This window comes from Saimiri boliviensis, chromosome 5, assembly GCF_048565385.1.
Source record: "Saimiri boliviensis isolate mSaiBol1 chromosome 5, mSaiBol1.pri, whole genome shotgun sequence".
In the NCBI taxonomy this organism is placed as follows: Eukaryota; Metazoa; Chordata; class Mammalia; order Primates; family Cebidae; genus Saimiri; species Saimiri boliviensis.
In genome coordinates this window covers 32,539,994-32,564,334 of record NC_133453.1, presented here as the reverse complement: position 1 = coordinate 32,564,334, position 24,341 = coordinate 32,539,994, and the positions used below count along the sequence as shown (strand labels likewise).

The window sequence follows — 24,341 nt, the reverse complement described above, 5'->3', positions numbered from 1 at the left end:
TACAGCATCAGTTTTGCTACACTTCCAACATTGTAGTGTTTTGTTTAGTTTTGTCTTAAATTCTGGCACACAAGAATTTCCTTGCAATCTTCCTTCATTATATCATTCTTCCTTTAATAAAAATCTTGTTGTGGCCAGGCATGGTGGCTCATGCCTGTCATCTCAGCACTTTGGGAGGCTGAAGTGGGAAGATTGTTTGAGCTCAGGTGTTTCAGACCAGTCTGGGCAACAGGGTGAGACCCCATTTCTTTCTTTCTTTTTTTTTTTTTTTTTTTGAGACAGAGTTTCACTCTTGTTACCCAGGCTGGAGTGCAATGGCGCGATCTCGGCTCACCGCAACCTCCGCCTCCTGAGTTCAGGCAATTCTCCTGCCTCAGCCTCCTGAGTAGCTGGGATTACAGGCACACGCCACCATGCCCAGCTAATTTTTTTGTATTTTTAGTAGAGATGGGGTTTCACCATGTTGACCAGGATGGTCTCGATCTCTTGACCTCGTGATCCACCCACCTTGGCCTCCCAAAGTGCTGGGATTACAGGCTTGAACCACCGCGCCCGGCCGAGACCCCATTTCTAAGTAAAATTAAAAATTAGCTGGGTGTGGTGGCTCATGACTATAGTCCCCGGCTAGTTGGGAGGCTGAGGAGGGAGGAACACTTGAGCCCAGGAGTTTGAGGCTGCAGTGAGCCATGATTATGACACTGCACCCTGTCTAAAAAAAAAAAAAAAAAAATTGTTACATGATATGGCCTGAATACTTGCATTCCTCCAAAGTTTATATGTTGAAATCCTAACCCTCAAGGTGATAGTAGTATTAGGAGGTAAAAGGCCTTTGGGAAGTGATTAGGTCATAAGGGAGGAGCCTTCATGTATTGGATTCATGTCTTAATAAAAGAGGCCTGAGGGAGCCCCATCCCTTGTGAGATTACAGTGAGAAGACAGCTGGCAAGGGGAAGCAGGTCTTCACCAGACACTGAATCTCCCAGTGCCTTGATCTTGAATTTCCAAGCCCAGAGAACAATCAGAAATAAATTTCTGGTCTGGGTGCAGTGGCTTACACCAGTAATCGTAGCACTTTGGGAGGCCGAGGTGGGTCGATCACCTGAGGTCGTGAGTTCAAGACCATGTTGATCAACATGAAGAAACCCCATCTTTACTAAAAAAATACAATAATAGCCGGGCATGGTGGCGCATGCCTGTAATTCCAGCTACTTGGCAGGCTGAGGCAGGAGAACTGCTTGAACTCGGGAGGCAGAGATTGTGGTGAGCCAAGATCATGCCATTGCACTCCAGCCTGGGTAACAAGAGCAAAACTCCATCTAAAAAAAAAAGATAGAAAGAAATTTTTGTTCTTCAAAAGCCACCCAGTCCATGGTACTTTGTTATAGTAGCCTCAACAGATGAATACATTGCATTTTCATTTCATCCTAATGTCTTCATTTTATGCCCTTCTTTTAATAACTCATACCCCTTCTCCCCAGAAACAAACAAACAAAACCCCTCCATCTTGTTTCTTTGGAGGCTACCAGTTCCCTGAAGTTTCCTTCTGTATTCTTCAGTAGATCAATTCCTGGGGCAAGCTCTACCCTGGAACCTTCTGGAGGTTGTTTCCTTTTTCCTATTCTGCAAAAGTGTTTTTGAGGCTGCAGTGTTTTGCCCTCTTTACTCATCCATGAATAAGGTAAGCTATGTCTAGACTGAAGGTTTATCATCAAACAAGCTCTTGAATCCATTCTCTGTCAAGTGGAATAATGCTGGAGCCCTCTTCTCAGACACATCCGGAGAAGAGGTCACCTCCGTAGCTGTCAGGTCAGTTTCCAGGTTTCAGCCAGCTTTCACCTACGCGCTCTCTGGAGGCAGCTTTCACTGGTGCTCACACCTCAATTATGCCCCTCCCTTCCTTCCCCCTAGGGCTAACAATATTCCAACGTTTGTCATAATCCTCTCTCTGCTTTTATGCCTTTTTTTTTTCCCCCTTCCTTCCTTATTCCTCCCTTTTCCTTTCCCTTCCTTTCCTCTTTTCTTTTGTTCGTTTTGTTCTTGTTGCCCAGGCTGAAGTTCAGTGGCACATCTTGGCTCACTGCAACCTCCACCTCCCTGGTTCAGGCGACTCTCTTGCCTCATCCTCCCCAGTAGCTATGACTACAGATGTGCACCACCACGCCCAGCTAATTTTGTATTTTTAGTAGAGACGGGGTTTCATCATGTTCGCCTGGCTGGTCTTGAGCTCCTGACCTGAGGTGATCCACCCACCTTGGCCTCTCAAAGTGCTGGGATTACAGGCATGAGCCACAGGGCCTGGCCTCTTTGCTTTTATTTCTATAGTTGTATCGCTTATGTGATAAGCATCCCTAAATAATGTAATTGGTATTTCAAGAAATTTGAATGCAAGTTTACATTTTGCTTTTTTCTTATTATTTTTATGTATTTTTCTCATTCCTATTCAAGGAAGTTTATATTTTGGGGGGACTAGCTTCTTTCAGTTTAATGTGGCACTGCACTCCAGTTCAACAGGAAAACTCATACAGTTTAAGAAGCTGAATTTATTACTCATTATAGTGAGAGGGAAGCATAGCATGGGGAAGAAGGGGACATCTCAGTAAGAGGGTGTCTGGGCATCTCAGTAAGAGGGTGTCAGGACATCTCAGTAAGAGGGTGTCAGGACATCTCAGTAAGAGGGTGTCAGGACATCTTAGTAAGAGGGTGTCAGGACATATCAGTAAGAGGGTGTCAGGACATCTTAGTAAGAGAGTGTCAGGACTCATTGTAGGATCTGGGCTTCTGTTAGGTAATTCTGGGGAGAGTTTAAGCAACAAGGACTAAATTCTGGATTAGATACCGTCAGGAGCACTGAGTATCGCACTAAATCTTACGTAGGAGGAGGGAAGACTAGACCAAGGCTAATTGGGAAAGAAGCAGCAGTCTCTTATATTAGCTAGAATAAGAGGATACTTAGTCATTTCAGTGGTCTGGGCAATACCCATGTTTTGTCTGTGGTCAGATGTGATTACAGAGTAATCTTGTTTTTGTCTTTATCATGGTCACAGCGTGGCCCTATCTGGTGTTATGTTACATGAAATTACTGACTTTCAACAGGTGAGTGCCCATGTTTAGTTGTGAGTGGCCATCTGATAGCATGAGCACAGCTCCTGGATGTGAGGGTTTGCTTTTCCTTTTTTTTTTTTTTTTTCCTCAGATGTTCATGGGATTCATCCATGTTGTTACATGTAGCTACGGTTTATTCATTTTTACCACTCAGCAGTATTCTCTTGGATAGAATACTATTAAGCATTTCATATGCAGTATAATACACTTATGTGTATTACAATACAACCATTTTTATTTATTTGCTGTACTCTTGACGGACATTCAAATTGTTTGCAGTTTTGGACTACAATAAGTATGCTGCTGTAAATATTCTTGTACATGTCTCATGGTGCACCTACTCAAGGAATTCTATAGATTTATATTTAGGAATGGGATTGCTTGGTCACAAAGACATTACAAAAGTCCCCCCTATACGTGGTTTTGCTTTCTGAGATATCAGTTACCCATAGTCAACGTCTGAAAATAGGTGAGTACAGTTCAGTCAGTTATTTTGAAACAGGGAGACCACATTCATATAATTTTTATTATAGTATATTGGTATAATTGTTCTATTTTATTAATTATTGCTGTCAATCTCTTACTGTGCTTAACATGTTATTCTTAGGTATGTATGTATAAGGAAAAACATAGTATAAGAAAAAACATAGTATACAGAGGGTTCAGTACTATCCGTGGTTTCAAGCATCCACTAGGGGCCTTGGAAGATGTTCCCTGCAGATAAGGCCCGGGGGAACACTCTAATCTTCAACTCTTTAATGTCAAACTGTTTTTCCAAAATACTTGTTACAGCTTACCTTCCTCTCCCCACCTGCCTGCTGCTTGATTTTCTAATACTTGGAGCTTAATGCAGTGCATGGAAAATTGCAAGCCCCAGAATTCACTGCTACAGTATTCCGGGGCTTGCAATTCAGTATTCTCACCACTTTACTTAGGGGGACCGGAACTTTCACTGCCACATACTTTCTGCTTCGTTTATAATTGGAGACTCTTGAAAAGTTTAATATGGAGATGGGAAGGAGCCAGTAAAGAGAGAGAGAGACTGAGGATACAGGGGTGAGAGAGAGTAATCTGCAGAGTGAGGATCCGGTTCAGGTGAGAGGATACAATGGACGCATTGGCATTTCTTTCATTGCAAGGTAAACCATAAATAATGCCTGAATGAGCTTACAAAGAAATTGCCATAACTGTGATAACTCTTATTAGAGTTGGGACAGTCAGGGAAGGCTCTAGGTAAAACATCTTATTGAAGTTGGACTTTGAAGTCAGGTTATAATGGATATGGGCAGAAAGAAAAGGACAGGCTAATTTAGGGATAAAGCAAAATCTCATACAGCAAATGCTGGTGTGGAGGGTGAAGCTGTGGGAAATAATACTGGAAAGAGAATACTTTTTTTTTTTTTTTTTTAAATAGAGATGGAGTCTTCCCATCTTGCCCAGGCTGATCTCGAACTCCTGGGCTCAAATGATCTTCCCACCTTGGCCTCCCAAAGTGCTGAGATTACAGGTGTGAGCAACCATGCCCTGCCTGGAAAGAAAGATTTGAACAGATCAAGAAAGGCGTGAAGCCCAAGCTGAAGATGAAATCTTTACCTGAGGGGATTGATGGTTTGGCTCCATGTCCCCACCCAAATCTACCTTGAGTCGTAATAATCCCCGTGTCAAGGGCAGGTCCAGGTGGAGGTAATTGGATCATGGGGCGGTTTCCTCCACACTATTCTTATAATAATGAGTAAGTCTCAGGAGATCTGACGGTTTCATAAGGGTCTGGCATTTCCTCTGCTTGCACTTGCTCCGTCCTGCTACCCTGTGAAGAAGGTGCCTGCTCATCCTTTGCCTTCTGCCATGATTGTACATCTCCTGAGGCCTCCCCTGCAATGTGGAACTGTGAGTTAATTAAACCTCTTTCCTTTATAAATTACCCAGTCTTAGCTATTTCTTTATCGCAGTGTGAGAACAAATTAATATTGGGAGTTTGATGGCTTTTGTGCGAGAGAGTAATGGGATAAAACCAACGTTTAATGAACACCATCAATGGTACAGGATCCATTTTATTATATTTTCCATTCCTAGCCAGTTTTCTCATTACTATCTATTGACTAATACGTCTTCCCTTCTCCCATCCCTCCCCTATAAATTTGACTCATCTACCTTTTTCACATATTAAATCTGTATACATGTTTGGGTTTATTTCTGTTCATTCTCTTATATTCCATTCTATTCTATTTAGCTATTCTATGTTTTCTCTAGAATGAAATATTTTGATTTTTATAACTCTATGATGCTTTTTAATATATAGTTGTATTAATTACCCTCTCACTACTCTTGTTTTTCAGAATTTTTCTAATTGCCCATTTTTATGTCTTAAATGACTTTACTATTATTTTTGTCAGGTTGAAAACAATCATCTTGGTGTTTTATTTGGCTCTGCATTGAATTTATAGATTAATTAAAGAAATCAATGTCTTTATAATGTGAATAGTCTCTCTTAATGCTGTAGGCAAAGAGGGAAAATCTGAAGAGCAAAAGGAAAAGGAGGAGGAGGAGATAGAGGAGGGGGAAGGGGGAATAAGGAAGAAAAAGAGACAATTTCCTTCATAACTCACATTTAAAAATATAATGTAAATTGCATTTCCCTCTGAATAGCACAAAACACTTTTAAAACACCACCTCAGTCTCTAAAACATTCCAGCAGTATGCAATTAATTGATAGACTAAAAGTTCAAGGCACAAACTTGGCCATGTTCTTTAACTTATGTAATTATTCTAAAGTGATTTCTTTTCTTTTGGATACTTACGAAGAACTGAGTGTAAATTTATCCTGCCTACAGGTTTTTGGCAGCCTCGCTGGAGTAAGATTATGTAATGGATAGATGTAATAGCTCGCATATCTATGTGCAAGCAATCTAATCGACGGCGACTTTATTCTGATGTAAGCTACTTTGTGAAAATTTGGGCTCTTACCCCAACTTCAACTCTTATCCCGCTGTCAAAATTATTTCCAGATTATCGAAAGTGGTAGGTAATAAATAGAAAAATAGATTAACACTCATTCTTAGCTTCTCAGATCTCTTAATTTTGAAGAGTTACCTTTGGGGAATTGTAAAATTAAAGGTTATTTTCCTGCAATTTTTCTCCTCCTAAATATTTGGATAACACACTAGGGTGACTAAATGGATAGTCCGAGTCCACCACGAAGATGGCCAATCTGCAAAGCAAAGCTAAGGGACCAGGGAGTCCAAATGCACTTGGAGTACCTGGAAATTATACCTGGCAGCCAGCAACCTTTTGTACTTCTTTGTTGTACTGTATTTTCTGGCAGCAGGCTTTCAAGGGTACCTTTATTTCACTGATTACTAAATTAGTGTTGGATTTAATGAGAGAGATCTGTCCTTTTATTTGTGCCTTTTTCCCTTCTTCTTCTTCTTACTTAAAAAAGAAAAAAAGGATCAGCATCACAAAAGCTTTGTACATTTCTAGTTTGCTTTTGATGATGTGACCGTTTGCTCCCATCTATCTCCATGGTAATAAGCTCTCTCTACCCCCACTTTTCGAAGCCTCAGATACTTAGGAAGCTTCAGGACTGGAGAAGAGTTGCATGTTAAAATAATGCAGAGAAACAAATTGGTCTCTGTAAATAGGCCCCATCTTCAAAGCCTTCGAATTTTCTTCAAAATGTGATCCATTTTTCTTAGCTTGAAAACAGGTGCATTTTAGAGAAAATATTTGAAAGTAAATTTGCATCTCAGCAAATGCATCACAGTAAGTGCCCCTATTCTAAAATAAGACTTGGGTAGGATTTTAAAACAGGCTTCATCTAGTCCAAGATGCTTATTATATACTTCAGGGAACTCAAGCTCAAAGAATTTCACGGCCTTGTATCTAATCATAACTCGGAACTGGCACCTATGCCTCCCAGCAAGCTATTCTTTCTTCTCTCACTAATATATCAATAATAATAATTATTATTATGTTAATAACAATAGCTATTGTTAGTAATAAAAGAGATAATTCACATAAGATGCTATAAAATGCAAGTAATTGTTATTATATCTGTGCTAGGTAGCTTTCCCAATAACAAAGGTTTTCAAAAGTTGATCTTTTAGTTTTCAAATCATGTTCTCTTAAAGAATAAGCTCGTAGAAGTCAGTATTTCTAAAAGATGACTATATATAAATATGCACACACCTACACATATATATTTGTAGTATATAAATAAAACATTAACAGTGATTACCTCAGTAGTGGTTTAAGTTAACTTAAATGTCATTTAAAAAATAATATTCTGAGCCGGGCGCGGTGGCTCAAGCTTGTAATCCCAGCACTTTGGGAGGCCGAGGCCGGTGGATCACAAGGTCAAGAGATCGAGACCATCCAGGTCAACATGGTGAAACCCCGTCTCTACTAAAATACAAAAAATTAGCTGGGCATGGTGGCGCATGCCTGTAATCCCAGCTACTCAGGAGGCTGAGGCAGGAGAATTGCCTGAACCCAGGAGGCGGAGGTTGCGGTGAGCCGAGATCGCGCCATTGCACTCCAGCCTGGGTAACAAGAGTGAAACTCCGTCTCAAAAAAAAAAAAAAAATAATAATAATAATATTCTGGCTGGGCATGGTGGCTTACACCTGTAATCTCAGCAGTTTGGGAGGCTGAGGCAGGCAGATCACTTGAGGCCACGAGTTCTAGACCAGTCTGGCCAACATGGTGAAACCCCATCTCTACTAAAAAACAAAAATCCAGGTGTGGTAGTGGGCACTTGTAATCCCAGCTACCTGGGAGGCTAAAGCAGGAGAATTTCTTGAACCCAGGAGGAAGTGGTTGCAGTGAACCGAGATCATGCCACTGCACTCCAGCCTGGGTGACAGAATGAGACTGTCTCAAAAAATAAAAGTTTTTGCAAATTCTGTATTTTAAAATTTTCTACATAAAACTTGTTTTATTTTTCTTACAATAAAAGAAGGCTTTCCATTTTTGGAAAAAATATATTTGCACATTTGATGCTTAAAATGTTAAGCCATTCCTTCCTGGCCCAATCCCACTGTTCTTTTCCCACAAAATTCAAAATAATTTCATTCACAGTAGCTATAGATATTCTGCCTTGCTCTATCTACTATGACTTAGTGCTGGGGACTGGAATCACTCTGTTTCCTCATCATTCACAAAATATCAGGGATTTTCACCTAGGCAGGGAGAATTGACTGCAGAACCCAAGGTCTTTATAAAGTATATCCCTCTCACAGCCTTTTGTGAACTCATGTTTTACATATTGTTTTGTTTAGGAGCTACTTTTAAGTAAAAGAATAATAATTGATACTACTGAGAGCTTTTCGCCTGAACTCCTCAGAGCACTGCACATGCCTTAAGCCCCTTTATAGTCTCATTGAGGTATGTGTTTGCACTTAAAGACTTCACAGTTTCACAAGCAAAACTCAAATGATCAGTTGTATCTAAGAAGTCAAGAGAAACCCTCTGGGAATAAAGAGCTGTCTAAGAACAGTAGTAGGGCCACCATACAAGACATGGTGAAAGTCTCTGGTACAGTGTCTTGTGGATGGCAGATGCTGAAAAAAGGCACCATGTTTCCAATGCAGAGATCACAACAGGGCCTGGTTATATCTTTGAGGCCTCAACCCATGAGGCCCACCACAGCACTGTGATCATGCACCGTCAACTTGAACAGAGCCAGTTGCAAGTTTATCTCTGTTCCTGATCCTGTGAAACATGGCAAACGACTTTGTTTAACCTCCACTCACTTTTTTCCCTCCTTGACTGTGGTTGAAATCAACTGTATAAGGCCATTCTTGTGCCATTCTTGCATTGCCATAAAGAAATATCTGAGACTGGGTAATTTATAAAGGAAAGAGGTTTAACTGGCTCACAGTCCTGCATGCTGTACAGGAAGCATGGTGCTGGCATCTGCTTGGCTTCTGGGAATCCTCAGGGAGCTTCTATTCATGGTGGAAGGTGAAGTGGGAGCTGGCCCTTCACATTGCGAAAGCAAGAGCAAGAGAGAGCAACTGAGGGCAGGGGCGCCACACACTGTTAAATGACCAGATCTCATGAGAACTCACTCACTATCTCGAGGGCAGCTCCAAGCCATGAGGAATCTGCCCCCATGACCCAAACACCTCCCACCAGGATCCATCTCCAACACTGGGGATTACATTGCAACATGAGGTTTGGGCAAGGACTTATATCCAGATTTTGTAATTGACTAGCTCCAAACAGCTTTTGCTGTCAACGACCATGTTATTTAATCCTTTTTTTTTTTTTAAGACAGGGTCTCACTCTGTCATCCAGGCTGGAGTGCAGTGGCGTGATCACGGCTCACTTTAACCTCTGCTTCCCAGACTCAAGTGATTCTCCAGCCTCAGCCTCCCAAGTTGCTGGGACTACAGGTGTGAGCCACCATGTTTGGCTGGTGTGTGTGTGTGTGTGTGTGTGTGTGTGTGTGCGTAAATAGGGTTTCACCATGTTGGCCAGGCTGGTCTCAAACTCCTGAGCTCAAAGCAATCTGCCCACCTCAGCCTCCCAAAGTGCTGGGATTATAGGAGTGAGTTACTGCGCCTGGACTATTTACTCATTTTTGCAGAAGGATAATGCTTAAGACCTTGAGAAATGATCAAATACTGATTTCCCATATCTTCTTTTACATCTAGGTTAAACATTGTCCTGGAGACAACTCTAATTGGAGATGAGAGAAGAATAGAAAAGGACAATATGACTTATGCCAGGATATTAAAAGTTAGTGGGAAGTAAACAAGTATCTTGAATAATGTGTCTAAAATAGATCTCTACGGCTTTGCCCCAAAACTGCTCCTTCTCCAGTAGTTACCTCTTTTTCATATATAGTACTGGTATTCGCCCAGTTGCTCAAACCAAAAACCAGAGTGCTACCTTGTGCTCTTCCTCTCCCTCCACTCCCAAATTCAGTCCACCATGAGTCCTGTTAGTTTATCTTCCAAAAAATATTCCCACATTCTTCCATTTTTCTTCTTTTTTCCTCCACTGTGGTCCCCTGGTCCAAGCTCCTGTCATCTCTCCCATGGTCAGCACAGTGACTTCTGACTAGTCTCCCACTTTCCCCCTCACGATAATACATTTTCTCCATGGCAGCCAAATGTAAAACATAAAGATCACTCACACGTGTCACACCCCTGCTAAAAAGCACCCTTTCTCACAGAACAAAATCCAGACTCCTTTGGGGAACTTGGAGTGCCTACTCGATCTAGGCACTGTGCCCCTCAAGCCTTTTTTCTCCCTGTCTCTCCCTTGCTTTCTCTTCTGGCTATGTGGCCCCCATGCTCTGCAGGTGGCCTCTTGTACATGGCAGGGTCTTCTCCAAGGACCTTCATGTGGTTCAATCTGCCCAGATTCTTTCTCCCCAGGAAGGCTTTCCCTCACATCCTATCCAAAATGGCACCTTGCCCTTCATCTTCTTTCCCTGCCTTCTTCTTCCAGATAGCCCTTCTCACCCTGCAATTATGTTGCATTGTTTGACTTGTTTCTGCTTGAACTGTTTCTGTCTCTAAAATGGAATCTCCATTTTAGGAGGGATGTGGTCTTCTTGTAACCCACTATGAGTTTAGCTCCAAGAGCAATTCTTCACATATGGAAGGTACTCAAGGAATATTTGTAGAATAAATGAATGGTCTTATCTTACTCTTTTCTTCTCCTATGAGAGAGAACATTTTGGGGGTAAGGATCAATGTTAGCTGTGATCAAGATCCCTAGAGAATAAGAAGTTATAATAACATGCAGCATATGCCAGAAAAAGCAAATTGCATGTTTGCCATGGATTGCTGTGGATATATGCAAGTACTGCACATGGATATTTGGGCTGTAGATTTCTGTGGCTCAGAGAGATGCTCACCCCAAAAGACACTGCATTAAACACTATGGAGGCTCACTATAATCATTAAGTCCTTATCGCCCCCTTCAGGTGCTTGTCTTTTTGAGAACAGAGACAGTGACTCGTGTTACGTTTTATTATAGTGATTTGTTAAGTAGCAGGTAATACATAAATATTTGCTGATTTGAATGACATTGATCCTTTCCACATCTGGAATGAATTTTTAGGTTCTGATGTGTGTGTGTGTATGTGCATGTATGTGTGTTTACATTCAAAACATCTATTTTGAAGTGATCAGACCTGGGGGCCTTGTTACTCCTTTCTAAGTTGATTTATCACAATTCCAGTGAAAATACCACCAAACATTTTTATGGAGCCAAATAAATTGACGCCTAAGTTTATATTTTAAAAATAAGCAAGAATAGTTGATAAATCAATAAAAAAGAAAAACTTTTAGCAGGGGGTAGACTGCCACATATTAAAATATTCTATAAAGCCCCTAATAATAAAAACATTTCCCGCCGGGCACGGTGGCTCACGCCTGTAATCCCAGCACTTTGGGAGGCCGAGGTGGGTGGATCACAAGGTCAGGAGATCGAGACCATTCTGGTCAACATGGTGAAACCCCATCTCTACTAAAAATACAAAAAATTAGCTGGGCATGATGGCGCATGCCTGTAATCCCAGCTACTCAGGAGGCTGAGGCAGGAGAATTGCCTGAACCCAGGAGCCGGAGGTTGTGGTGAGCCGAGATCGCACCATTGCACTCCAGCCTGGGTAACAAGAGCGAAACTCTGTCTCAAAAAAAAAAAAAAAAAAAAAATTCCTATTCTTGGATAGGATGACTCAGCAGCACAAAGATGTCAGTTGTCCAAGTCAATTTATTAATGATCATAATCCCAATAAAAATAGCAACAAACTTTTTAAATGAAGCCATACCAGCCAATGTTAAAGTTTACATGAAGAAACATTTAAAAACAGCCAAGAAAACATGTAAAAGCACACTAAACTTTGAAGTAGACTAGCTTTATCAGATATTAAAACATACTATAAAGCCTTTTATAATTAAAACACAGTGGTACTGTCCCATGACTAGACAAGTAGACTAATGCCATAGAATAAAAAGCCCAGAAATAGAAACACAGATGGTAATTGACTATATGAAGAATTGGCATCTCAAACCATTGGGTCAAAGATAAACTTTTATTATAATTTTTTTGAATCAGTTATCCTTAAGTTCTACAAAGATAAGCTTTTAAATAAATGGTTATGGGACAGATGGTACATTTGGAAAAAGATAAAATTAAATTCATACATCACACCATATTCAAGAATAAATTCAAAATAGGCATCTAAATGTAAAATACAAAATCACACAAGTGCTAGAAGAAAACATGGGTGAATTCTTCTTTAACCTTTGTATGGGGAAAGCCTCAAAATCTAGAGGCAATACAAGAAAAGATTAATACATTTGACTACATTAAAAATAAAAATAATTTTTTTTGACATGGCTAAATACTCCACTATAAACAAAGTCAAGAACAATGAGCATAAACCAGGCATGGTGGCTCATGCCTGTAATCCCAGCACTTTGGGAGGCTGAGGTGGGTGGATAACTTGAGGTCAGGAGTTCGAGACCAGCCTGGCCAACATAGTGAAACCTTGTCTCTACCAAAAATACAAAAAATTAGCTGGACATTGTGGCAGGTACCTGTAATCCTAGCTACTGTAATCCCAGGCTGAGGCAGGAGAATTGCTTGAACCCAGGAGATGAAGGTTGCAGTGAGCCAAGATCTTGCCACTGCACTCCAGCCTGGGTGACAGAGTGAGACTCCATCACAAAAAAAAAAAAAAAAAAAAAAAAAAAATCAGCTGGGTGTGGTAGTATGTACCTTTAGTTCCAGCTACTGGGGTGACTAAGGTGGGAGGACTGCTTGAGCACAGGAGGTTAAGCCTGCAGTGAACTGTGATTGTGCCACTGCACTCCAGCCTGGACAACAGAGTGAGACCCTGTTCCCCCAGAAAAGAAAATGAAAACACAATAAGCAATGAGATATATTACAGATAAAATGATAATATTCTTAATATGTGAAGAACTCTAAATAAATGGAAGGACAAAGGATCAAAAATCTGATTTTAAAATGGGAAAACTATATTAATAAACAATTCTGATAAGAAAAAGGCTGATTATTTGCAAGCACTTTCTCACAAAAATAAAAAATAAATAAAAAGAAAAAGAAAAAGGTCGATTATGCCTGTAATCTCAGCACTTTGGGAAGCCAAGGTGGGTGGATCACTTGAGCTCAGGAGTCTGAGACCAGCCTGGGCAATACGGTGATAACCCCATCTCTACAAAAATTACAAAAATTAGCCAGATGTGGTGGTACATGCCTGTGGTCCCAGCTACTCCAGAGGCTGAGGTGGGAGAATCACATGAACCAGAGAGATGAAGGTTGCAGTGAGCTGAGATTGCATCACTGCACTCTAGCCTGGGCAACACAGCCAGACCCTGACTCAGAAAAAAAAAAAATGGCAGGGAGAATTCTAATGTATTTGTTAAATTAGAAGTAGACCATCTGTATCAGTCTCTATCAGTGAACAGAAGACCCAAATAGGATATTTTAGGGGAATTTAATAAAGAATCAGGGAAACTCACAAAGAATGGTGCAGTATCCTGAAGTTAGCAAGAACCAGGAAGGCATTATTGGTCTAGGCCTGAACTAATTTAGAGAGAATATGGTGCAGCTAATTGGAGACTGTTGGCCTGGAGAGCCATAAAACCAAACCACAATGACTCAGCTGGGATGAGGCTGGGGAATCAATGCATCACCCTCACTCTCCTTTACCTCCTCCATGGAACTTCTGCTGTTGTCATCTAGTGGCTGAAATTAACCCAAAGCCAACAAGGAAAGACCTGCCTCCTGGGACACAGAGTAGGTGAGGAAGGGACAAAGCATTACCTAGGGAGATGAATGAAAACTATTCTGCACACCAACTATTTCAAACAGTGTGCTGCATATGCAGAAGTGAGAGGCTCTAAATGATCTCAAGACACTACTGTGTGGAAGATAGGAACTTGAGGATGCCCCCTTTTAACAGTGGGTTTGGGCAGGAGTTAAATAATATCTGAATTGGCCAGACACAGTGGTTCATGCCTGTAATCTCAGCACTTTGGGAACCCAAGGCAGGAGGATCACTTGAGGCCAGGAATTCAAGACCAGCCTGGCTAACACGGCAAGACCCTGTCTCAATAATAATAATAATAATAATGATAATAATAATAATGTTTCATAATCTTTGTTATCACAAAGCTATACTATATTATTATAACCATAGTAAAATAGGTGAATAATAATAGATGAAAGACAACTATACATTCTTTGACACTGCTTCTGTTGAGAAATGGGACCTATGTCTCCTCCCCTCAAGTCTGACTGGTTTTTGCTTTGATCAGTAGAATACTGGGGAATGGTGCTGTGCTGGTTTCCAAGCTTGGCTTTAAGAGACTTGGCTGGGTGCGGTGCTGCACGCCTGTAATCACAGCACTTTGGGAGGCTAAGGTGGGTGGATCATGAGGTCAGGAGATCAAGATCATCCTGACCAACATGGTGAAACCCTGTCTATACTAAAAATAGAAAAATTAGCTGGGTGTGGTAGCACGCGCCTGTAATCCCAGCTACTTGGGAGGCTGAGGCAGGAAAATCGCTTGAACCTAGGAGGCAGAGGTTGCAGTGAGCTGAGATTGTGCCACTGCACTCCAGCCTGGAGACAGAGCAAAACTCCATCACAAAAAAAAAAAAAAAAGAAAGAAAGAAAAAGAAAGAAAAAAAAAGAGACTGGCCACTTCCATTTCTTGTCTCTTGGGACATTGACTGGAGCCCTGAGCTTCCCTGTGATAGTCTGACTACCCAGAGGCTGCCATTGAATAAGGAAGCCTAGGGTGGCTGCACAAAGAAATTGTATGGAAAGGTGGGTGGGGAGGGACAGAGAGGCAGAGGGAGAAAGAGAAACAGATGCCCAGCTAGCCCCTGGTTGTTCTAGTTCCCCAGCTATTCCAGGCTTGCAGCTGAGGCCCTAGGTATTCTGGAGCAGAAATGAGCTGTCCCTTGCTGTGCCCTGTTTGAAGATAGTCATGATAAATTGTTTCAAGCCACTACAGTATTGTGCAGTAATAACAGATACTTGGGCAGAATTTGGTACTTGGAAATGGGGTGCTATCACAACGAATACCCAAACCATATGACACTGGCTTTGGGACAGAGTGTCAGAGAGAAGCAGAAAAAGCCAGGAGGAAGACTGAGGAAAGTATTTATAAGGCTGAAAAACAGAGGACCCGCCGGGCGCGGTGGCTCAAGCCTGTAATCCCAGCACTTTGGGAGGCCGAGGCGGGTGGATTACGAGGTCGACAGATCGAGACCATCCTGGTCAACATGGTGAAACCCTGTCTCTACTAAAAATACAAAAATTAGCTGGGCGTGGTGGCACCTGCCTGTAATCCCAGCTTGGGAGGCTGAGGCAGGAGAATTGCTTGAACCCAGGAGGCGGAGGTTGCGGTGAGCCGAGATCGCGCCATTGCACTCCAGCCTGGGTAACAAGAGCGAAACTCCGTCTCAAAAAAAAAAAAAAAAAAAAAAAGAAAAGAAAAACAGAGGACCCTTCTTATGTAGTGACAGAAAGTGTGGGGACACTGTCGCCTATGGGAACATGGAAAATAGAAAGGGTGCTTACCAGCTTGTGGGTTTGGCTAGAAAGATGTCCCAGCAGAATGTAGAAGGTGCCAACAGGCTTTTTCTAGTTGCCTTTGACAAAATATGAGACCAGAGAGATGATCTAAAGAAAAATTGTTCAAGTTCTTAGCAAAACTGAAAGAAAGTACAAATACTGGATTATAAAGTGAAACTGTTGCTTAACCCTGATCTCTCCCATTAAAAGATTCTCAAATAATGAATGTCTCAAGGGCCAAAGATCAAATCCAGAATAAAATGCTTTGTCAGAAAAATTTAAGGGCAGGCCGAGTAGTATAGTGTGTCTAAGAAACTTAAGCCTGTGCCTTACAGACCATCCAGTAAACAACAGAACTTTTTTTTTTTTTTTTGAGATGGAGTTTCGCTCTTGTTACCCAGGCGCGATCTCGGCTCACCGCAACCTCCGCCTCCTGGGTTCAGGCAATTCTCCTGCCTCAGCCTCCTGAGTAGCTGGGATTACAGGCACGCGCCACCATGCCCAGCTAATTTTTTGTAGTTTTAGTAGAGACGGGGGTTTCACCATGTTGACCAGGATGGTCTTGATCTCTTGACCTCGTGATCCACCTGCCTCGGCCTCCCAAAGTGCTGGGATTACGGGCGTGAGCCACCGCGCCCGGCAACAATAGAACTTTTAAGAATCCTAAAGGTGTTGTCTCACACAAACCTCAAAGGAGACCCAGGTATTTCTTGTTTGTTTGTTTGTTTTGATTTTGTTTGTTTTGAGACGGAGTCTTGCTCTGTTGCCCAGGCTGGAGTGCAGTGGTGCAGTCTAAGCTCACTGCAACCTCTGCCTTCCAGGTTCAAGCAATTCTCCTGCCTCAGCCTCATGAGTAGCTGGGATTACAGGCACCCATTACCACGCCCAGCTAATTTTTTGTATTTTTAGTGGAGATGGGGTTTCACCATGTTGTCCAGGCTGGTTTCAAACTCCTGACCTCAGGTGATCCACCTACCTTGGCCTCCCAAAGTGCTGGGATTACAGGCGTGAGCCACTGTGCCCGGCCAGAGATCCAGGTATTTCTAATGTGTAAAATGGGCATATTTGCATCTTCTTCACAAGATTGCTGTGACTATTAAACAAAATAATTCCCATCCTAAATATATGCTGATGTCTACTCTATGCCAGGCACTGTACTAGTGTTGGAGAATTTCTAAGAGTTATTAATCTTCAGGATACTCAAACAAAAAAAATTAGAATTCTTGAGAATTCTTGGGGATACTCAAAATCCCCAAGTTATTCCACATTTATTCTGTATTTTCTACATTTTTCCATAATACCTTCCTGATATGTTTTTAAAAACAATGACTGACCACAGTAGTCAATAGTGAACCATTTTTCTGTGATGGGATTATACCAAAAGTTTCTAAGGCTTTCTGCAATAAAACCTCCCCCAAAACAAACAAGAAATCCCCCCAGACAGTGATAATAAATGCCTGGGTTATATGGTTTATTATTATTATGGACATATATACTGAGACAAGATTATACTACATTTCAGTGACATGTAAAAATAATTTCTTTCATTTATTTATTTATTTATTTGAGATGGAGTCTTGCTCTGTCGCCAGGCTGGAGTGCAGTGGCACGATCTTGGCTCACTACAACCTCTGCCTCCTGGGTTCAAGTGATTCTCTCACCTCAGCCTCCTGAATAGCTGGGATTACAGGCACCCACCACTATACCCAGCTAATTTTTGTATTTTTGTAGAAGCGGGGTTTCACCATGTTGGTCAGGCTGGTCTTGAATTCCTGACCTCAGGTGATCCACTAGCCTTGGCCTCCCAAAGTGCTGGGATTACAGGTGTGAGCCACCACAACGGCTAAAAGTTATTGTTAAAATGAAATTTAAAAACACGTAAACCATGAATTGCCTGAATGACTTGGTCTTTGTTTCTCAACAAATATTATAGATGTAGAATGTTTCTTTCATTCTATGTTAATATTAGTTTATTATTACTAAGAATGTGTCTATAAGCATCTTCAAATTGAGCATTAGGGTACATGATGGTTATTATAAACTCATTCACTTTTCTTAATAATGAAAATGTTGTCTTCTTTCACTAGTTTTGATTTTTTCCTTGAAGTCTATTTTCTCTTTGCTAATTCAGAGTTTAGAATTTTCTAACTTCACGACAGGGTAGTTCCCCAAAATATTTACTCTTTTTTGCATTGCTTCTGAAGAAGCATATTTTCCTCCACAAAAATCTTTCCTTAATGATTTTGCTAATTCAGCCATTTTCATTTTTGTTTGCTGAAGCAAAAAGAGTTGTCAACCTGCTAACAATAAACTGCTAACTGCTTAAATATTTAATGAGAGATATGAGATCTTTTTTCTGCATTAAGCAATTTGATTCTAATTTCTTTCAAAAGCATACTACTCAAAGCACAATTCTGTTTTCGATTAGATTTGCATCATGATTACTTAATGCTTCAACTACCAATCAAACAAGTTTTAAGCAAATTATTGTCTCTCTAACAATTTTATAATATTCCATTTTCTCTCTCCTCCCTCCCTTTCTTCCTCCTTCCCTCTCTCCTTCCCTTTCTTCTTTCCTTTTTTTTTTTTTTTTTTCTTTTTGAAAGAGTCTCACTCTTGTCACCCAGGCTGGCATGCAGTGGTGTGATCTCAGCTCACTGCAATCTCTGCCTCTCAGGTTCAAGCTATTCTCCTGCTTCAGCCTCCTGAGTAGCTGGGATTACAGGTGCCCGCCACCATGCCTGGCTAATTTTTCCATTTTTAGTGGAGACTAGGTTTCATCATGTTGGCTAGGCTGGTCTCTAACTCCTGACCTCAGGTAATCTGCCCGTCTCAAGCCTTCCAAAGTGCTGGGATTATAGGCATGAGCCACCGCACCTGGCCCCCTTTCTTCTTTTTTTAAGACAGGGTCTTACTGTGTTATCCAAGCTGGAGTGCAGTGGCATGATCATAGGTCACTGCAAGCTTGAACACCCGGGCTCAGGTGATCCTTCTGCCTCAGCCTCTTGAGTAGCTGGGTCTACAGGCACGTGCCACTATGCCCAGCTATTTTTTTATTTTTAGTAGAGATGGCCTTGCTAAGCTGCCCAGGCTGATCTCAAACTCCTGAGCTCAAGTTATTCTCCCATCCTGGCCTCCCAATGTGCTGAGATTACAGGTGTGAGTTACTGTATTTTTCTCATTCTTTATGCAAAAGAGAATTTCTTATTGGACGAAATGTAAACAGTTTTACAATTTTTCTTTTTCTAAAAATTGTCAGAAAGACACCACCTTGTAGATTATACTGACTGGCTCCAGCCACATCATCTGAATCAGAGTAATTGCTTTCATCTTTGTCACGGCCAGACTACACTGTGTTGACCTCCTCTGCCAGTTGTTTCTGATGCTGTATCTTCAAGTTCTTGAGTAAGACACTTTTGTTACAGCAAGGAGAAGAACCACACTTGCTGAAAACTTTCCAAATTTTTCATTACTGCTGCACGATCACTAGCTGTTGATATTGATGGAATTCTGACCAGTAACATTTCCACGAAGAGCATTACAATTTCTTTCTTTCTTTCTTTTTTTTCTGAGGAGGCACATAAACCCAATTTGTGTTTTTTCTTTCTTTCTTTTCTCTTTTTTTTTTTTTGACGAAGTGTCACTCTGTTACCCACGCTGGAGTGCAGTGGCACGATCTCGGCTCAATGCAACCTCCTCCTCCTGGGTTCAAGGGATTCTCCTGCCTCAGTCTGCCGAGTAGCTGGGACTACAGGCATGCGCCACCATGCCCAGCTAATTTTTGTATTTTTAGTAGAGACCAGGTTTCACTATGTTAACCAGGCTGGTCTCGAACTCCTGACCTCATGATCCACCCGCCTCAACATCCCAAAGTGCTGGGATTACAAGCGTGAGCCAACACACCCGGCCACAATTTATTTCTTGTAGGAAGAATTAGAATACTTGCCCCTGCATTTTAAACTGATTTTTCTTGGGATTGAGACAAGTATCAATTTCCTGAGAAATTCTGGGAAGGTGTGGAAACATCACACTGCAGCAGGTGCTGGGGTCACAGAGATGAATAAGACAGACCAATCCCTACCCTCAGATAAACACAATGATCCAGGTGTTTCCAGTAGTGAAATGACACTGAAGAAATAAGGTGATGTGTCTGGGGATAGTCGTGGTATTTTTTAGTTAGTATTGAAGTCTGGCAGTATGTAATAGCCAAGCTGCAAATAACAGTGCTTTAATTAGATAGGAACTTGTTTGTTTTTCTGACATCAAAGTTATCTAGAGGCTGGTATTACACACTCCACCTCCATCCCACAGTGCTACTAGCCAGGCCCCTACCTGCTCTCCCTCCCGTCCTCACTGCCTTCTCAGCATCCAGGGTGTTTTCAGGAGCTCCAGTGATCACATCTGCATTCGAGGGTAAAATTGGAAGAAGAGCTGTTTGCTTCCCTTTTTTTTTTTTCCACTTTTTTTTTGAGATGAGTTCTCACTCTGTTGCCCAGGCTGGAGAGCAGTGAGGCAATCATAGCTCACTCACTGTATCATTGAACTCCTGGGCTCAAGCCATCCTCCCACCTCGACCTCCCGAGTAGCTGGGACTACAGGTGCGAACTACCACACTTGAGTAATGTTTAAAAAAATTGTATTTTGTAAAGATGGGGTCTTACTACGTTGCCCAGGCTGGCCTCAAACTCCTGGCCTCAAGTGATCCTTCTGCCTCAGCCTCCCAAAGTGCTGGAGTTATAGGCATGAGCTACCTCCTTTGGCCTGTCTGCTTCCCTTTAAGGAAGGTTCTAGGAAGACCCACTGAACATATCCACTTACAGAAACATGGCCAGATCCTGCTGCTAGTGAGCTGAGAAATACAGACTAATATACTGTGTATACGGGGCAGAAAAGTTTCCAGCTAGGCCGGGTATGGTGGCTCAAGCCTGTAATCCCAGCACTTTGGGAGGCCAAGGCAGGTGGATCACCTCAGGCCAGGAGTTCGAGATCAGCCTGGCCAACATGGTAAAACCTGGTCTCTACTAAAAATACAAAAATTAGTTGGGTGTTGTGGTGCCTACTCCGAGGCTGAGGCAGGAAAATTGCTTGAAACCAGGAGGCGGAGGTTGTAGTCAGCTGAGATCACATCACTGCACTCCAGCCTGGGCAAGAGAGTGAGACTCTGTCTCCAAAAAAAAAAAAAATTTCCAGCCAAAAATCAGGGTTCTGTTTTGCATGTTGGGAAGGGAGACAGGAAGGGGTGGTCTAAAAGGTCTTTTCTTAGGAAGTAACAATCTGGAACTTGAATGACAAGAAGCCTCTGGTTAGATGATGGGAGCAGAATGTTTCAGGCAAGGGAAACAGCCAATGGAAAATGGTGATTTTGTGGAAACAAGAAAGTCTGATAAGAGGAGGAAAGGAGATGAATCTGGAAGATGGGCAGTGGCTATCAGGCGTCCCCAAACTGCGGCCCCCTGAGGCCATTTATCCGGCCCCCTACCGCACTTCAGGAAGGGGCACCTCTTTCATTGGTGGTCAGTGAGAGGAGCATAGTATGTGGCGGCCCTCCAATGGTCTGAGGGACAGTGAACTGGCCCCCTGTGTAAAAAGTTTGGGGATGCCTGGGCTAGACCATACAGGCTGAGACCATACTTGTCAGAGAATTGCTTTCATTAAAAAAAAAAAAACTTCTGCCATAGGGCCTTTGGACTTCGCTGTTCCCTCCGAAATTGTTCTTTCTTAGATAAAACAAAAACAAAAACAAAAACAAAACAAAACAAAAAACATATTAGCCTCCATGTTTCCAAATTAATGAAAACATGAAAAATTATACTTTCTTTCAATGCAATGTTTTTTGTTTTTTTAACTCTTATGTTTTGAGGCAAAGTTTAAAATAAATAAATAAATAAATAAATAATAGAGAAAAAAACTGAAAAATTTTAATTGCACTGGGAATTTATTTATTTATTTTTTGACAGAGTCTCGCCCTGTCACCCAAGCTGGAGTGCAGTGGCATGATCTCAGTTCACTGCAACTTCTACCTCCTGGGTTCAGGTGATTCCCGTGCCTCAGCCTCCAAGTAGTTGGGATTACAGGCGTGTGCCACCGTACCTGGCTAATTTTTGTATTTTTAGTATAGATGGGCATGAACACCATTTCGTCATAATGGCCAGGCTGGTTTCAGACTTCAGACCTCAGGTGATCTACCCACCTTGGCCTCCCAAAGTGCTGGGATTACAGGTATTAGGCACTGTACCCTGCCTGCAGTGGGAATTAATTTTAAAGGAAGGCAGTGACATGCGTTAGATTGTTGCTAGTGCTGATATATAGCAGATGTTAAAGAAATCTACCCTTAAGTACACTGGAAATATCTTGTTTTTTAATCCTGATTACATCCCTGGTCATTTAATGGGATGTGGGAAATTATTGATTGTTTTTGCCTTATGTCTATAGGCAACATATAAAATTATATTTGCTCATCAGCTACCTAATACCAGTAATACCATGAAGCAAATGAAAAATAGAATGCTTTCCATTGGGGATGTGGATTACAGCAGATATGAGGCACTTGTATGTGGGGGGTACTAATAAATAAAAAGTCACGTGTGTATATCTGTGCTTGAGGCAGCTCTTTGAGGATGTGTGAAAATCAAGAAAAGGGCTTTTATTTAGATTTCTTTAATCGTAGCTTTGTGCAGTGACAGTATTGTAGCCAATGAGGTTTATCCAAGGCACGATAATTGCTAAGATTTCTTTAATCATGCCTTATTAACTTTTTTTTAAATTTTCTTTGCTAAGGTCACTAGGTATTTGGTAGGAATCTGAATCATACTGCTGGGCAGTGCTAGACAGCAACATTGACATTTGTAAATTTACACTTGGCTTCTTAGTTTCTGTTGAGTAATTTGCGCTGCTTCAACACCATCAATGAGAGATGATGGTAAGCAAAACCAGCCTTCAGCTTTCCTGATGGCGTTAGGAATTGCCACAAATGCCTGTCTGTGGTCGCCCTCTACTGGATTAGTTAGGCCTAACATTTAAAAGCCACCAGACGACGGTCCCCTTTGTAGTATCCTCTGCTGGCAGAGACTACTTACCCTTTAGGTCTGAGAGAGGCCTCTCATCCCCGCTTTCTCTCACCATCTCTGATAATGTGTTGGGATGACTATTTGATCGACACCTGTCTCCTCCCTGTCTACACAGGCTGTACTATGCATGAGGACAGGGACTCTGCCTCTGAATGGCAGACACCATTCTTCAATAAATATGTGTTCGATGGATGAATAAAGGGGGAATGAAGGGCCGAAATGTCAAGAGTGAGCCTTTCACACTTCACTCCAGCTGACTGCAGCACATAGGAGAAAATACAAATTCAAAGCATCTGTCTTGGAAAGTTTTTCTAAGCAACTTATGCTACTCTTAAAAATCCTGTTGGCCAGGCGCGGTGGCTCACACCTGTAATCCCAGCACTTTGGGAGGCTGAGGCAGATGGATCATGAAGTCAGGAGATGGAGACCAACCTGGCCAACATGATGAAATCCTGTCTGTATTGAAAATATAAAAATTAGCTGGGCGTGGTGGTACATGCCTATAGTCCCAGCTACTCAGGAGGCTGAGGCAGGAGAATTGCTTGAATGCAGGAGGTGGAGGCTGCAGTGAGCCAAGATCGCACCACTGCACTCCAGCCTGGGTGACAGCAAGACTCTGTCTCAAAATAACCCACAAAAACCCTGTTTATTAAAGCATTACATATATACAGAAAAGTGCACAAATTCCAAGTGTCTAGTTCAATGAATTTTCAAAAACTGGTCATACCTCTGTAACCAGTATATAGTTAAAAAATAGAATGTCACCAGAAACCCACCTGTGCCCTTGTGATTTTAACAGTATAGAGTTCTTCTGCCTGTTTTTATATTTACAAAAATGAAGTAATACAATACATACTGTTTTGCATCTGGCTTCTTTTCTTTTTTTTTTTTGAGACAGAGTCTCATTCTTGTCACTGGAGTGCAGTGGCATGATCTTGCTCACTGCAACCTCCACCTCCTGGGTTCAAGTGATTCTCATGCCTCAGCCTTCTGAGGAGCTGGGACCACAGGTGTGCAACACCATGCCTGGCTACTTTTTATATTTTTCTGTAGAGAGGGGATTTCGCCCTATTGCCCAGGCTGGTCTTGAACTCATGAGCTCAAGCAATCTGCTTGCCTTGGCCTCCCAAGGTGCTGGGATTACAGGTGGGAGCCACCACACCTCATCTTGTAATCACATTTCAATGTTTTGGTAAAGATGAGCAGAAAAGGACCACGCACAGTGGCTCACACCTGTAATCCCAGCACTTTGGGAGGCTGAGGCGGGTAGATCATGAGGTCAAGAGTTTGAGACCAGCCTGGCCAACATGGCGAAATCCCGTCTCTACTAAGAATATAAAGATTAGCCAGGTGTGATGGCGTGTGCCTGTAATCTCAGCTACTCAGGAGGTTGAGGCAAGAAAATCACTTGAACCTAGGAAGCGGAGGTTGCAGTGAGCGGAGATCATTCCACTGTACTCCAGCCTGAGCAACAGAGCAAGACTCTGTCTCAAACAAATAAAAAATAAAAAAAGAGCAGAAAAAGTTAATAGTGATTTTTTTCCTTGGTAAAGCCTTAAGGTTTATACCAAAATCATAAGGCAGATGGCTGGAATAAT

At 41.9% G+C, this 24,341-nt stretch overlaps 1 pseudogene; it reads left to right on the top strand.

The window, feature by feature from the left end:
* The first annotated feature begins 22,341 nt into the window (after positions 1–22,341).
* LOC120364371 (U4 spliceosomal RNA) lies at positions 22,342–22,454 on the top strand (annotated as a pseudogene).
* The last annotated feature ends 1,887 nt before the right edge of the window (positions 22,455–24,341 follow it).